General features: G+C 43.1%; 1 protein-coding gene across 2 annotated transcripts in view; it reads left to right on the top strand.

Moving 5' to 3' along the window:
• The window catches only part of ddo (D-aspartate oxidase), a 127705-nt gene that overhangs the window by 36479 nt on the left and 73932 nt on the right, over positions 1-17294 (top strand). The window contains exon 1 of one of the 2 annotated variants that reach the window (XM_078542582.1): positions 15497-15543. The exons of the other annotated variant lie outside the window; for it this stretch is intronic. The gene's annotated coding sequence lies outside the window, so the exon portion shown is untranslated. Of the gene's footprint in view, positions 1-15496; positions 15544-17294 lie in introns of those variants that run through there. 2 annotated transcript variants of the gene reach the window in all.

Raw genomic sequence — 17294 nt, 5'->3', positions numbered from 1 at the left:
CCAGGCATTTAAAACCTGGGCAGAGCTCTGGTTCGGAGCTGCTGCTTGCTAGATGGAAGATGGCAGACTGACTGGAAGTACAGCAAGACAGGGTAACTAGTTCTCCCAGCAAGGAGTGTCATGTGACATGACTCCCACTTCTCCACTATGGCTTTGACAAAGATGTATATTCCTTTGTCTGGATTCTTGAGATTGTTAATGCTCAACCATTAAGAATTTGAAAGGAAAGGTGCAGGATTCTTTGTCCTAATAGAGTGGTCATCTCTGTTGGCCAGGCCTGGCTTAGGAAATGTAGATGGCCTTTTTATTCACCCCTTTGAATTTGATCTCTGCAGCCACAGGGGTCATTAGTGTCTCTTCAGAGATAACGAGGCATAAGTTTCTCTGATATTGCCAGAAAGTTCCCTTTGTTCAGGGTTACAGGGAGACAGAGCTTCAGCCTCTTTAAAGTTTTTGTCCAGTTTTTTAAATTTTATAAAGTAGCCATGTTGATAAATATATATTTCATAAAAATATGCATGAGGTCTTAGCTCTGCGACAATGACAAGAGACTCACAGCAGTCTTGGAATGTCTGCAGGAAGCAAGGCTGACACTGAATGAGAAATGTGAGTTCTCTGAAACATCAATTCAGTTCCTGGGCCACATTGTCAGCAATAAAGGCATCACAGCGGACCCACAGAAAACTCAAGCTATTAGCAAGTTCCCAACCCCATCCTTGATTCCAGACCTCCAGAGATTCTTGGGGATGGTGAAGCAGCCGGCAAAATATTCACCAAATTTGGCACAGGTCACAGAACCTTTGAGACATCGGCTTAAGAAAGATCAGGCATGGTGCTGGGACTCACATCAAGAGCAAGCATTGACTCACATCAAGACGATGCTACTCTCTACTGACATTCTGGTCCATTATGACTCCTCCCTGCCCACTACTATAGCAGCAGATGCTTCATCCACAGGCCTTGGACCGATCCTATTCCAAGAACAACTGGATGGAAGTCACTGGCCAGTGTACTATGCTTCCAGAGGATTGTTGGACATGGAAACAAGGTACGTTGTCATAGAAAAGGAAGCTTTCGCAGTCACATGGGCATGCAAGAAGTTTTCAGACTACATCATTAGCCTCAGGGTCACAATTGAAACAGACCATAACCATTACTAAATGAGAAGGAGCTGGCAAAGATGCTCCCCAGAATCCAGAGATTCCACCCACGCCTTATGAGGTTTACCTACGAGATGGTATGCATCCAGGGCAAAAACCAAACAATGACAGAAACACTTTCCATGGCCACAGCAGACCTTCCAACAAAACAGGATGTCAATCTCATCAAAGAACTGGAAGTGTACTCCCAATTGACAAGGATTCACCTGCCAGTGTCCACAAGTAAACTCCAACAGATCTGCCAGGAACAAATGCGAGATGAGGAGAGGAGTGTGCCCACGTCCACTGTTACTACCAATGATTGTAGCCATAACAGAAACCAAGGGGTGATACCATGAACAACTTGGTTCGAACAATAAAAACATTTTACTCTCATTGACGATCTCCTGGTCTACAATGAGCAGCTGGTCAACCCAGTTTCCCTTTGGCTGGAGATCCTACAAAAAAATACACCAGGGCCACCTGAACATCACCAAGTACACAGCCTGGTGGCCAGGCATGTCCAGGGTGATTGAGGACACCTTGGCAAGCTGTCAGGTGTGTGTGCTGCACAGGCAGGACCAAAGAGAGCCGCTCATCCCCACACAATTCCCTACTAGGCCATAAGAGAGACTGGGCATCCACCTATTTCTCTTCAACAGTAAATTGTTCCTTATACTGGTGGATTACTTTTCCCAAAGGGTTAAGGTAAAACAGTTATACTACCATAGAGGCAGCAATTAAGGCACTGAAAGAGATGTTCATGAACCACGATATCCCAGATGAGACCGTATCCGATAACAGCCCACAATTTTCAAATGAGTACTTTGTGCACTTCGCCACCACATCCAGCTTCCACCACTGTACCAGAGATACTCACAGTCAAATGGGAAGGCCAAAGGAGGGGTCTGCACAGTAAAAGCCCTCGTAAAAAAAGAATGAGCACTGTTCAGTCATTACAATGCGGCCTGGCCCGATCTGAACTCCTGATGGGCAGAAAACTGCGCATACAACTTCCAATTCTGTCAAAAAAACTAATACCAGGGTTGGTAACCAAGGATTACCAGGGCATCCAAGCAAGAGAGTAGTCCTACAGGCAGAAGCAGGCTTCCGCCCTCAACAAAAGGTACCATACCAGACACTTGCTACAACTACGAAAGGATGACAAGGCCTGGATTAAAGACCTCAAGAGAGAGGGTACTATCATCAGGAAGCATGACGATCAACCCCAGTCATACCTGGTTGTACCCTCTGGGGTGCCAATCAGGAGAAACTGGACGAGGCAGTCTCCTCCTCATCCCTAGACCGCATGTTCCCACTGTACAGTGGAGAGAAATGGAGGAAGATACCAGATGCCAGAACAACCTCCAAATCAACAAGCATTTACCTGCAACAACAGCCTACCACTCCTTTGACAATAATGCAAATGAGATATAGAAGGGTCAGAACTCAGAATGTTGGAGATGGGGTAGTAATAATGATGTAAGTACATGAGGTAAATTAGGATAATTTGAAATACATTGGAAAAAGATTTGCGGGAGGTGTAGTATAAGGGTCTAGCTCATATAGGGTGAACTTGGGACTGTGTACAGTCCTGCCCATACAGTGATGTAAGAGAACTCATGACCCACACCTAGGGGTCAGACCAGTGTTGGACAGAGCCAGGTACACAAGCAAGCATGGAGACAGCTCCTAGCTTGAACCCTTCATGTACATAGTTCTTGTAGTTAATAAATATATACAGTTAACCTACTTAAGACCATGAAAACTTCATTAAGACCTACCTGAACGGCTTTTGACAATGTGCCTGAAACTCCTCCTCCACAATGAAAGACCATTATTTGCCTTCAATCGTGTATCAATAGCCATTCAACATATGATTGAAACTGCCTTCTGATTTTGAAATCATTTTATCTAAAAACTGAGAGAGAGAGACCAGGCAATCTGTAGAACACCAGCAACAACATCACAGCTGCCAAAGAAAGGCTGTGTTATTTTACTTTTTCAAGACCTTGAGGCTAAAAGACTTTTAAAAGCCTCCTCCAACCTGTTTTGAACAGCTGAGTTTGTCTGTAAGAAATTGGACCTCTGGTTACAACCACCACCAGGGGTTATCTATACGACCTGCTGAACAGTCTTTACTTCTTCATTTTGAGGGAACTATGCAGCTAGTCTGGGTTTGACCCCAGCCATCTGAACTTACCTGAACTTCACTTCCAGAGTGGGAAAAGCTCCCTCCTTCATTGGACTCTCAGAGACATGTGAACTGCTAACTATTCCAGTTTTAATATTTGGAGAGGTGCGCTACTCTCTTTAATTGTATCTTTCTTGGCTGTGTGTTGTGTGATTAATCCAGCGATAGACTTTCCAAGGTGAGTGTATTAATAAATACTACTTCTTGTTTAAATCTATGAAAGTCTGCTGCTGGTGACTCTTAAATTGACTGCACAGCAATGATGATGGGAGTTGGTGGGTTTGGGAACACACATCAGTTTTATCAAAATTAAACTACACTGAAGGCAGACAGAAGGGAAAGGGAATTGGGGGTTTCAGTCTATCTCTCTCCCCTATCCATAACCTTGTGGTTTGTCAATGGAAGGCCAAATGCAAAGTTAACAATTGCTTGCTGAAGTAGGATTCCTAAAATATGCATTAAGCTGCTGGGAATTTAAGTTCCCCTAATGGTCCATCAATCCAATTCCTCTACATCTTTCTATGCTGTCTAAAAGTATCAGGTTCAATTTTGTCACATGTGGTTTCTTGTACCAGTTGTAAATCCACCTGCACCAAGTTGGTATATCATCTAATCCTGAGAATTAAACATCCTTTTGTATTTTGTGGACGCTGAACCTGACATCTATGCTATGACTCTCAAACCTGGCCCCATCCTGACCATCTCAACAAATGCTGAGAATTAAAATTAAAGTCAGGCCCAAGGGATGTTAGCCAGGATTTGATAATGGGAAGACTGGCTGTTACAGTACATATTATTCCAGGTGACTGGAAACATACTATTTGTGCTCTGATGTGTTATAACCAAGGCCACTGATTTTATTGCAGCTGAATACTTTTAATGCTGCTTTCTATTTAACATGGAATTCCAGGGTTTTTACTGCTGTTTTTTTTATCACACTCTGTGATTCAATCCATTTCAAATCAGAGTTATTCACTTATAATGGTTACGTCAGTCAAATTCTGTTTTTATTACGTGGAAATCCAGGATTTTCACAAGTTTTTAAGACTGAATTCTCTGCTCCCATCCATTTTACTACAGAAACAATAAATCAGCAGCTTTGATTATATAAGTGACAGTTCATGTTTCTTAGCACCATAATGGCTGATTAGAAGGAGGGTGTAAGTTGGGTATGGGTGGCACATGGAACACACACCATTGCTATTGTTAATGCCACTATTAAAAGTGATGGTATTTTCCTAACCACAAGTAGCTAAACAGATTTGTGTTCTTTATAGATCACAGACAAAGATATTGACCCGAGTTTCGTGGACTGTCGTGAAGGAATGATGCTTAATGCTGTCTATACTTATAGCTGCCCACAGGCTTTTTGTGAGCTTTTGAGCAGCCATATACAGCTATTAGAGATCTTTAACAGTGCAACGCCCTCTACAGACCATCTATGACATGTGTGAGCAGAACAAGAAACTGTGTGTATATCCTCAACCAATCAGATTGAAGAATGTTCACTAAGCCACGAGTCTAAATTAGAATATTTAATTCAATGTAAAATCACGTACTGAAAGCAAAATAGAGAGAAAGAAAATAATGGGATTAGCAGAGAGAAATAAAAGGTTCAGAAAGAAAAAAATAAACAAAAATTATTTTAATTTTTAATAAACCTCCAACAATAATTGAATACTGAATATTTGAGACTCCATAAGTTCATAAGAAATAGGAGCAGGGGTAGGCTTTTTGGCCCATTGAGCCTATTCCATCATTCAAGATCATGGCTGATCTGATTTTGGCCTTAACTCCACTTTCCTGCCTGTCCCACAAACCCTTGACTCCATTATAGATCAAAAATCTGTGTAACTGAGCCTTGAATATATCAACGACCCAGCCTCCACTGCTTACTGGGGTAGATAATTCCAAAGAGTAACAACCCTCTGAGAGAAGAAATTCCTCCTCACCTCCATTTTAAATGGGAGACCCCTTATTTTCAAATTGTGTTCCTTAGTTCTCGAGACTCCCATGAAAGGGAACACCCTCTCAGCATCTACCCTGTCAAGCCCCGTCATAACTTATATGTTTCAATAAGATCACTCACATTCTTCTAAACTGCAGTGGAGTACAGACCCAACCTTCAGACCCAAGGTTGTGTTATTTAAAATCCCAGAGGGAAACTTTAAACAACTGTCATAACCAATATTTTCAATTGATATGTTTGAGATGCAGCTCTGAATTCAGGAATAAAACCCACCAAGCCTCAAGAGGTTTTTTATATAAATTAAACATTTATTAATTTAACAACAAATTTAAACACCTACCCAAGTTTACAAATTACTACCATAATAACTTTTAAAAACAAATCCTCAAATTAATCACTCCCAGGTAATCTTCCCCCAAGGCAACAATGGCCCATAGACTTAAACAGACACCAGGCAAAGCACATTTTATCTTTACGGGTTCAAAATGAGGTTCCTTTCAATTTGGTTCCTTCACACAGTTGTGGGCTTACAGGCGGCATGCCTGACTTATACACCCAAAACTCTTTTTTGTCTATACCTAGCCTTCCCTTTGAATGTAAATTCTCATTGTATCACCAGGCCCTTTGAACTCCACCTCTTCTAACAATAAAATCCCTTTCATAGTACCAATTTTATTAGTAATATAAACATATTGCTTGGTGTCTCCTAGCTAGGTGCAATATTTCACCCCCAGCATTTGAATGGTTTATTCAACAAAATACAAATGTCCCCTCTACCTTACTGTTTAACATCTCAAAACTATTATACATCAAAGCACCCAGGCTAGCTGGCTTTAATCCAGCTAAGACACACACACTCACACCCACAGACACAGACCCTACAAGGCCAATTTAAAATAATTTCCAATAGCATTATATACATTAATATCTTCATGACATCCCGCTCCCTATCGAAAAATGATCCATCATAATTCTAAAAGACGGCTTCATTTTTTAATAACCCATCTCACATTATCAGATGCATGAATTAACATTATATATATTTATTATATATATATATATCAGAAATCACTCCAGTTCAGTGTCCAGGTTTTTATAAAATGTCCAATTTTCCATTAAGCTTCAAACTCTTGATAACGTATCTGCCAACAGATTCTCTCTACCAGCAACAGCTATAACCTGTAGGTTAAATGGTTGTAATAATAGACTCCACCTGAAAAGTCTTGCACTTTTGTCTTGAAATTTGTCCAAAAACTTCAAATGATTGTGGCCTGTATAAACAATTGTTTCTGATGAATTGTTTGCAACATAAGTTTCAAAATGCTGCAACGCTAACACCAAACTCAAAGTCTCTTTTTTGATCGTTGAATATCTTCTCCTTTGTACATTCAGCTTCCATGAAAAATACCCTATCAGTTTTCAATTCCAGTGTCATCTTCTTGTAACAGTACAGCTCCAATGCCTGTATTGCTTGCATCAACGGTCAACTTGAATTGCTTGGCATAACTGGGTGCTGTCAAAACTGGTATCATAGTTAATACAGTTTTCGAGCTATCAAGTGACTTCTGACACTCCAGTGTCCATTGAAACTTTTTGTTCCTTTTTAATAGTTCAATCAGTGGACCAACCACACTGCTAAAATTTGGTACAAATTTCCGGTAAAGCCCACTCATGCCCAAAAATCTCAAAACTTCTCGTTTTGTTGTAGGCACTGGGAAATCCATTATAGCCTTGACTTTTGCATCTCTCGGAGCCACCTTACCATGTCTAATGATATGGCCTAGATACGTAACTTGCGCTTTTGCAAATTCACTTTTAGCCAAGTTCATCACCAAATTAGCTTCTTGTAGTCGAGAAATAATCCTTCCAGATGCTGTAAATGCTCCTCCCATGTAGGACTGAAAACTATTAGATCATCAATATAAACAGCAGAATTGCTTAAGCCTGCCACTACTTTGTCAGTCTTTGAAATGTCGCAAGTGCATTCTTCATACCAAATGGCATGACTTTAAACTGATATAGTCTGCTTGGCGTTACAAAAGCCAATATCTCCTTTGCTCTCTCTGACAACGGTATCTATCAATATCCTTTCAGCAAGTCAATGTTTGTGATAAATTTCATGTCTCACTTTCTCATTGCAATCTTCCAACCATAGTATAGGATATGAATCCGCTTTTGTCACCACTTTCACCTTTCGGTAGTCCACACACACAGTGGGATTTTCCACACCCGCCCACGATCTTCCAGTCCCGCCACAAGTCAATGGACTTCTGGCTGGGGCGCTGCCTCACCCGTGGTGGGTCCCGCCCGAGACGGGGCCGGAAAATCCCGGCCACAGTCTTTGTGCTCCATCCGGTTTCGGTACCAGTACAATAGGCGAACTCCAGTTACTGCAACTAGACTCAATGATATCATTTTGAAGCATGAAATCAATTTCTTTTTGTACTTGTGATAACTTTGCCAGTTTTATCTATTAAGGTGTTGCCTTATTGAAGATGAAACCTTTACAGAGACATCATGTACAGCTAAATATGTCTTTCCCAATTTATTCCCACAAATAGGTTTGTGTGACTGCAATGGCTTTTCCAAATCACTTTGACACTTGCTTGGAAGATAACTCAATATTTCATTTAAATTTTCAAGCACCCCCTCATTATCCAATTTGATTAGAAGAAAATCAATTTCAGAATCCTGCACTTCTACCTCTTTCTCATCATCCACCATCACTAATACCTTTTTTTGTTCCTCTTCCCTGTCAAAGTACTTTTTAAGCATATTTACATGACACACCCTCTGCTTCTTTCTTCTACCTGGAGTACTTATTAAATAATTTACTTCCCTCAATTTCTTTTCAATCCTGTATGGCCCACTAAATCTTGCATTTAATCACCTAGTACTGGTAACATAACTAATACTTACTCTCCAGAAACAAAACTGCAAGCTTTAGCTTTCTTAAAAGCAAAATACTGCGGATGCTGGAAATCTGAAACAAAAACAGAAAATGCTGGAAAAACTCAGCAGGTCTACGCACCCGTGGAGAGAAAAACAGAGTTGAAGAACAGTCATACGGACTCGAAACGTTAACTCTGTTTTTCTCTCCACAGATGCTGTTAGACCAGCTGAATTTTCCAGGATTTTCTGTTTTTGTTTAGCTTTCTTATCTGCCTTCACTTTCATCACTTGCTGTGATATCTTTGAATGTTCCCCAGCCAACTCATATGCTCTGTTCAATCTTTCCCTGAAATTTGATACGTAATCCAAGAGATTAGTTTCTGAATTTTGACCCACCAATTTCTCATGAATTAATTTCAGTGGTCTCCTTACCTCCTGACCATAAACTAGTTCAAAAGGGCTAAAACCAGTCGATGCATTAGGAGCATCCCTAATAGCAAATAACAAGAATGGAATTCCTCTATCCTAATTCTGTGGATAATCCTGACAGTATGCTCTCGTCATGGTTTTTAAAGTTTGATGCCTTCTTTCCAAAGCTCCTTGTGACTCCGGATGACAAGCTGTTGACTTAAGCTGTTTTATCCCCAAACTGTTCATTATTTCTTTAAACAGCTATGACATGAAATTTGATCCCTGATCTGATTGTATTTCCTTAGGTAAACCATCTCTTGTAAAAAATTTAGTTAATTCCTCCACAATCTTCTTAGTTGTAATATTTCATAAAGGTATCGCTTCAGGAAGCCTGGTAGACACATCCATTATTGTTAGTAAGTACTGATTTCCACTTTTAGTCTTAGGGAGGTGTCTTACATTATCAGTCATGACCCTAGTAAAAGGTTCTTCAAATGCTGGTATTGGGATTAAAGGCCCTGGTTTAATCACTGCTTATGTTTTCCCTGTTGCTTGACATGTATGACAGGATCTATAGAATTTAACTACATCCCTATGCAATCCTGGCCAAAAAAAAACCTCTGTATCTTTTCCTGTGTTTTCCTAATTCCTAAATGTCCCCTCATTGGAATTTCATGAGCAATCCACAGAGTCTCATTTGTTCTTTACAGACAGAAGGAACATGCACACACATTGCACCTGATTCAGCTAAACAAAATAAATGACAGCCATTTTCTGGTTCATTCCCCAGAGCAATGTCTTGACCAATCAGAGTCGAGCTGCTTGGTATAAATTTCAAACAATGCTTGGCAGTTAACTGTCAGTCACCATCAACTAGTGCATTCCCCACGGCAACACCTCTACCAATCAGAGTCCACTTGCCAACCAATCAGCACTCTCCTTTCATACAGTATAAATATGTTGTTTCCCTTATATTGGTATTTTCTTGCGAATTGTCCTGATGATTGCCAGACGAAAAGCTTCGACAAAAAATTTTTTTTTTTTCAGCAATGTAGAAAACTATCAATCTCAGTTTTGAACATACTCAATGACTGAGCCTCCATAGACCTCTGGGAAGAGAATTCCAAAGATTTACCATCCTCTAACTGAAGAAATTGCTCCTCATCCCGGTTCTTAATGGCGTGCCCCTTATAATGAGACTGTGTCCCTTGGTTCTAGACCACCCCAACCAGGGGAAACATCCTTTCTGCATCTACCCTATCAAGCACTGTATGGATTTTGTATGTTGAAATGAGATTTTTTTAAAATTATTTTTATTATTCATTCACGGGATGTGGGCTTTGCTGGCTGGGCCAGAATTTATTGCCCATCCCTAGTTGCCCTCGAGAAGGTGATGGTGAGCTGCCTTCTTGAACCAGTGCAGTCAATGTGGTGTAGGTACACCTACAGTGCTGTTAGGGAGGGAGTTCCAGGATTTTGACCCAGCGACAATGAAGGAATGGCAATATATTTCCAAGTCTGGATAGTGTAGGGCTTGGAGGGGAATTTCCAGGTGGTGGTGTTCCCATCTATCTGCTGCCCTTCTTCCAAGTGGTAGTGGTCGTGGGTTTGGAAGGTGCTGTCTAAGGAGCCATGGTGAATTCCTGCAGTGCATCTTGTAGATGGTACACAGTGCTGCTACTGGGCGTCAGTGGTGGAGGGAGTGAATGTTTGTAGATGTGGTGCCAATCAAATGGGCTGCTTTTTTCTGGACAGTGTCAAGCTTCTTGAGTGTTGTGGGAGCTGCACTCATCTGGGCAAGTGGGGAATATTCAATCACATTCCTGACGTGTGCCTTGTAGATGGTGGATATGCTTCGGGGAGTCAGGATGTGAGTTACCCGTCGCAGAATTCCTAGCCTCTGGCCTGCTCTTGTAGCCACAGTATTTCATATGGCTAGTCCAGTTCAGTTTCTGGTCAATGGTAACCTCCAGGATGTTGATAGTGGGGGATTCAGTGATGGTAATGCCATTGAACATCAAGGGGCGATGGTTAGAGGAGTATCTGAGGAGTTGCGAATGGTGCTGAGCATTGTGCAATCATCAGTGAACATCCCCACTTCTGAATTTATGATGGAAGGAAGGTCATTGATGAAGCAGCTGAAGATGGTTGGGCCTAGGACACTACCCTGAGGAACTCCTGCAGTGATCTCCTGGAGCTGAGATGACTGACCTCCAACAATCACAACCATCTTCGTTTGTACTAGGCATGACTCCAACCAGTGGAGACTTTTCCCCTTGATTCCCATTGACTCCAGTTTTGCTAGGGTTCCTTGATGCCACACTCGGTGAAATGCAACCTTGATGTCAAGGGCAGTCACTTTCACCTCAACTCAGGAGTACAGCTCTCTTGTCCGTGTTTGAACCAAGGCTGTAACGAGGTCAGGAGCTGAGTGGCCCTGGCGGAACCCAAACTGAGTGTCAGTGAGCAGGTTATTGCTAAGCAAGTGCCGCTTGATAGCACTGCTAATGACCTCTTCCATTATTTACTGTTGATCGAGAGTAGACTGATGGGGCGGTAATTGGCTGGGTTGGATTTGTCCCACATTTTGTGTACAGGACATATCTGGGCAATTTTCCACATAGCCGGGTAGATACCAGTGTTGTAGCCGTACTGGAACAGCTTGGCTAGGGGCGCAGCATTTCTGGAGCACAAGTCTTCAGTACTATTGCTGGAATATTGTCAGAGTCCATCGCCTTTGCATTATCCAGTGCCTTCAGCCGTTTCTTGATATCACGTGGAGTGAATCGAATTGGCTGAAGGCTGGCATCTGTGATGCTGGGGACCTCTGGAGGAGGCCGAGATGGATCATCCACTTGGCACTTCTGGTTGAAGGTTGTAGCAAATGCTTCAGCCTTACCTTTTGCATTGATGTGCTGGGCTCCCCCATCATTGAGGATGGGGATATTTGTGGAGCCTCCTCCTCTAGTGAGTTGTTTAATTGCCCACCACCATTCACGATTGGGTCAACCACATTGCTGTGGATCTGGAATCACATGTAGGCAAGACAAGGTTATTATGTTTATTTTTCCCAAAAAGTACTGACCATATTGGCAACATGAAAGACTTAAAAGTACATTTCCAAAGACATATAGAACAATGAAATTTACAGATTAAAGAGAGAGAAACATATATAAAGAAGGAAGGAATGTGATGTTGTGGGGCCATATAAGAATCAAAAGGAGTGTGTAAAACAGCCTTGGGGAAGCCTTCAGCCATGTTTGCAAAAGTCTGCTATAACTAAAGTTGGAGGAAAGCCTTTGGACTTCCACTGTCAAGTGGGTGCTGTGGTAAATGTGCTGGCTTGCTATTTAAATTAAAAATCTATTTTGGACTTAAAGGAGGTGTGTAATTGGGAGTCAGTTTAATTAGGAATTTTGGGATTTGTTATAATATTAAGTAACTGTGATCTTATGTATGTGCTTGAAAATCTTTTCTTTTGTTAATAAATGTTTTAATTTAGTTTTTAAAATCTCTAAAGCTGTTAGTGGACTCATTCTGAATTCAGTGCCCAAATCTTCTCCTAATAAATACAATTGCAAAACCATTGTGATAACATGGTCAAGTTTCCTTGTGGATTTGGTCTGCCTGGCACACATGACCTGCCACATCATAACGCTTCTTAATTGCTTGTTGCACCAATGCCCTGTACAGTTTTAGCTAGACTTTCCCACTTTATATTCTATCCCTCTTCCAATAAACTCCAATGTTCCATTTGCCTTCCAAATTACTTATTGTGCCTGCATGCTAACCTTTTGTGATTCATATACCAGGACATCCAGAACCCTCTATACCACAACATCCTGTAGTCTCTCTCTATTTAAATATTCTGCTTTTCTATTCTTCTTGCCAAAGTGGAAAGCCTCACATTTTCCCATATTAACTCCATCTGCCAATGTTTTTCCCACTCACTTACTTACTTAACCTATTTGCATTCCTTTGCAGACTCTTTTGCATCCTTCTCACAACCTATCTTTGTTTCATCAGCAAATTTGGCCATAATACAATTGGTTCTTTCATCCAGGTCATTAATATAAGTTGTAAATTGTGTAGGCCCCAGTGTTAATCCTTGCAACACTCCACAAGATACAGTTTGTTAACCTGAAAATGACTCATTTATCCCAACTCTGTTTCCTGTTGGTTAGCCAATCCTCTATCCATGCGAATATATCACCATTAACAGCATGAGCTCTTATCTTGTACAATAACCTTTTATATAGCTCCTTATCGAATGCCTTTTGGAAAGTCAAATACACTACATCTACTGGTTGATGTCCCTTTATCCACCCTGCTTGTTACATCCTCAAAGAACTCTAATACATGTGTCAAACATGATGACGTCCCTTTCACAAAACCATGTTGACTCTGATAGTATTAATGATTTTCTAAATGTCCTGTTATGATCTCCTTAATAATAATCTTAGCATTTTCCCAATGACAGATGTTAGCCTAACTGGTCTCTTTTTTCCTGCTTTCTGTCTCCCTGTGGTTTTCGAGTCTGCTGGTACCTTTCCAGAATCCATGGAATTTTGGAAGATTATGACTAATGCATCCACAATCTCTGCCGGCACTTCTTTTAAAACCCTAGGATACAGGCCATCAGGTCCAGGAGACTTATCAGCCTTGAAATCCATTCGCTTTCCTGGTACTTTCTTGCTAGTGATCATAAATGTTTTAAGTTCCTCCTTCCTTTTTGCCCCCTGCTTTTCTACTATTCTAGGATGCTTTTTGTGCCTTCTACTGTGATACAAAATACTTGTTCAAAGTTCCTGCCATTTTTTTGTTTCTCATTATTAATTCCCCAGTCTCACCCCTTGCTTTTATATTTTCTGCTAGTTTTCTCTCATATTCCAATTTCTCTCTCTGTTTTTAGTCATCCTTTGCCAATTTCTAAAATTTTCCCTATCCTCTGGCCTACCACTAACCTTTACAGCATTGTACATCTTTTCTTTTAAGTTGATACCATCCTTAACTCCTTTAGTTAGCCATGGATGGTGTAACACTCGTATAAGTAATTTTTCAGTGCCATAGAGGTTGTTTCTGGTTTGTAGTTTGGTTTCCACTTTGAATACTATTTGGATCTCTCTTCAGGTAACTTGTGCCCTGTTCTGGATTGGGAAGATTTCCCAATACCTATGAGTGACTTCGGTCTAATTTTGGTACGTTTCTTCAGAAACTCCTTTATTTACATGATGTACACTCTAAGCTTCTAGGTAAGTGCATCTCTCTCTTGTACAGACTATTCCATCTTCTCAGTCTCTTGCACACTGCTGATGTTACTGTTACATTTCATTACCATTAATTGTGACTTGTCATGTTGTTAAATAATCATTTCAATCACCACCTGAATGCATCAGCCCTAACACTTTCCGGAATATTTAATGGCAAGTACAGAAACATCACCCCATTAGATGGATTTCAATGTCAAGTCTCTCAGTGAAGTAGCAGTGGAGTCAGCATGTGGCTTCCCCTTTCCTGGGTTCAACTTAACGTGCATTTTTCTGGAATTTTCTATCTGATTCGCTGCACTATAACATAGAGCACTGAAAGCCTACATGTTATTCTGAGCACAAAACCTGTCCAAGGATAACCCTGCTTCTCTTTCCACAGATGCTGCAAACCTGCTGAATATTTCTTGTATTTTCTGTATTTAGTTTGGATTTCCAGGTTCTGGAGCATTTAAAAAAAAAGTGTATACATATAAGATATAACATATCTTTAAATTTAACTTTAATTATATTGGTTTTACTTACGTTTTAAACTTTTGAAAGATGTTGACGTTGAGGTGGTTGTCGCTTTTCAATGACATCTCTGTCTGAGCCAATATCAGACCCATCTGGCTCCTCTATTGGCTGCTGTCGGCGGGTAGGGTGGAGATATGGCCCGTAACTTCTGTGCTGCCCAGCGTCGAACTTGGTGGGGGGGTGGGAGCTGTATCCCAAAGATGCGCTGGGAAATCCCTCTGGCAAGTTCTCAGGTAAGAGTTTGCACGGCAATTTCCCAGAAGTGCACACTTCCTCTGGATAATTGCGCTGTACTGGGAACCATCTGAAAACCGCAAACTTTGGATGGTTCCGCCGGGGTTATACCACCAGTTACCCAGGAAAAGTCAGAAGAATTAAAGCCTCTTCTAACTTCTGGGTAACTATTGCAAAGGCCCAGACACCCCACAGGGGTCCCCACCCCATTAGCACCCCCCAACCCCCTCCCATGGGAGCCCCCCTCCTCCCCTGTGACCTCGGAACCCCCCCTGACCTCAGACCCCCGCTGACCTCGCACCCCGCCACCCACAGGAGCCCCCCCACCGCCCCCCCGACCTCGAACCCTCCCCCCGACCTAGGACCCCCCTCCCGACATCGGACCCTCCCCCAACCTTGGACACCCCCAACCTCGGACCCCCCCAGACCTTGGACCTCCCCTACCCCGGACTGCCCCACCCCAACCTCTGCCCCACCCCAACCTCGAACCCCCCCCAACCTCGAACCCCCCCCAACCTCAAACCCCCCCAAACAACCTCGGACCCCTCCCCATGATCTTGGGACCCGCGCCCCGATCTCAGACCCTGCCCGACCTCGGAGCACCCACCTTGCCCCCGCCCGATGTCCTCCACCACCCGACCTCCAAACGCTCTCCAACCCCCAAATCATTTTCACTAAACTTGGGCACTTAACCTTCTCCCCGGCCTGTCAATTCCAAGGGGACCTTTAAACTGAACTGCTTTATGGCAGCTGGTGCCGTAAAAAAAAGGGGGGGAAGGGGCGTGTCCTCCCCTTTCAATTGGACGGTTCTGGGCTTGGGCGACCGTTGCGTCGCGCGGATCCTCTCCCCCCCCCCCCCCCCCGCCCCGGCCTGAGTCGGAAGATCGGGCGAGCGAGCGGGCGGCGCGAGACGAACTTGGGGTGGGTTAAAGGATCCTGTTTATCTTTCATTCCGTGTGGGACGGGGCTGCTGGCGAGATTTTAACGCGTTTCCCGTTGAAAGTTGCTGGGAGAGGGAAGCGCTCCCGCCCCCGCAGGCGGAGCCCCGGAGTTAGCGCTGCCGCCTCGGCGGGGAGCTGGAAGCTGACACCTCGGGGCGGGAGGGATTTGCCCCCCGGGCCCCGGCGGCCGTGGCTCTTTGCGTTTCTGTTGATTCCCGTCGCCTTGCCGCCCGTGCCTGTGATAAGCGTGTTAACTGTGGGGGTTTGCGGTGCATTTATTGGTCGGGATTTTATACAACTTTGTTTGCAAACACCTAACTTCCCCCCCGTTGTTTCCCACCTGCTTTGCAATGGGCCCGCGGACCCTCTGCTCTTCTGTTAAGACAAAAGATCATGAGAAATAGGAGCCGGCTATTCGGGCCCTCCAGCCTACTCCACCAGTCAATAAGATGATGGCTGATCTGATTGTAGCCTTAACACCTTTCCTGCCTGTACCCACGCCCCCCTCCCAATAAACTCCCCTGTCAATCAAAAATCTGTCTAAACCTTGAATATATTTAATGACCCAGTTGCCGCTGCTCTTTGGAGGAGAGAATTCCAAACACGAATGATCCTCGCCCCCCCCACCCCCCCACCTGCCTCTGCTTCGGATGCTCTAGACTTACCTTCGGTGAGGCCTTCGTAGCCTCCGCTTTGGGGACAGTAGTCCCAGCGGTGGCCCACTGCTCGAACCTGGTGCTGCTGAGATTACAGAGCTGCCAGTTAAATGGATTGGCCGGCAGCTCTCTCAAGGCAGGACTTCTTCACCAGATGAGGCTGGAAGCCCTGGCGTGAGCCATTTAACACCCTGCCAAGCGTAACCTGGCCGTGGTGCAGCCAACTTTATTGTGGACAGACTCCTGGCTGACGTTTTAGTCTGCGGGGTGGAGGAGTTGTGTGGGGGGCAGGGAATACATGGCCCCCGCATAAAATCCAGCCCTATATTTCAATAAGATCACCCCTCATTTTTCTAAACTCCAGAGAATGTAGGTGCAATTTACTCAGCTTCCCATCGTTAGGACAACTCTGTCATCTTGTTGATTTTAAAAATGTTTAATCTTCACAAATTGATTTTTTTTCTAAAAAACAGAATAACATTTGGATTTTCAACAAACTATTTCTTCCCTGAAGCTACCGCCACAGCTTTTCTCCCATGTCCAGTTCCTCCCCCCCCAGTTCTGAAAGCTGCCCAACCATTGATCCAATGGTAGTAATATTAATTCTCAGTTAGAAGGTTGTGGGTTCAAATCCGAATGCTGGAACTTGCAATATAAATTTAGACCAACATGCTAGTTTAGTACTGAGGGTGTACTTTCAGATGAGTTGTTAAACTGGGGCCCTCTCGGGTGGATACCAAAGATCCCATGGCACTATTTTGAAGAAAAGCAGAAGAGTCCTTTCTAGTGTTTGTTTATCCATCAACCAATACCTCAATTAGACTAGGAACACATTCGGTCTGTCCACAAGCATTACCCAGACCTCCCTGTCGCTTGCCATTTCAACACTCCACCCTGCTCTCATGCCCACATGTCCGTCCTTGGCCTGCTGCATTGTTCCAGTGAAGCTCAACGCAAACTGGAGGAACAGCAGCTCATCTTCCGACTAGGCACTTTACAGCCTTCCGGACTGACTATTGAGTTCAACAATTTTAGATCATGAACTCTCTCCTCCATCCCCACTCCCTTTCCGATC

Source organism: Cetorhinus maximus, chromosome 5 (assembly GCF_964194155.1).
Source record: "Cetorhinus maximus chromosome 5, sCetMax3.hap1.1, whole genome shotgun sequence".
Classification (NCBI taxonomy): Eukaryota; Metazoa; Chordata; class Chondrichthyes; order Lamniformes; family Cetorhinidae; genus Cetorhinus; species Cetorhinus maximus.
The sequence above is the reverse complement of the archived record's forward strand: the minus strand, read 5'-3'. Positions and strand labels throughout refer to the sequence as shown.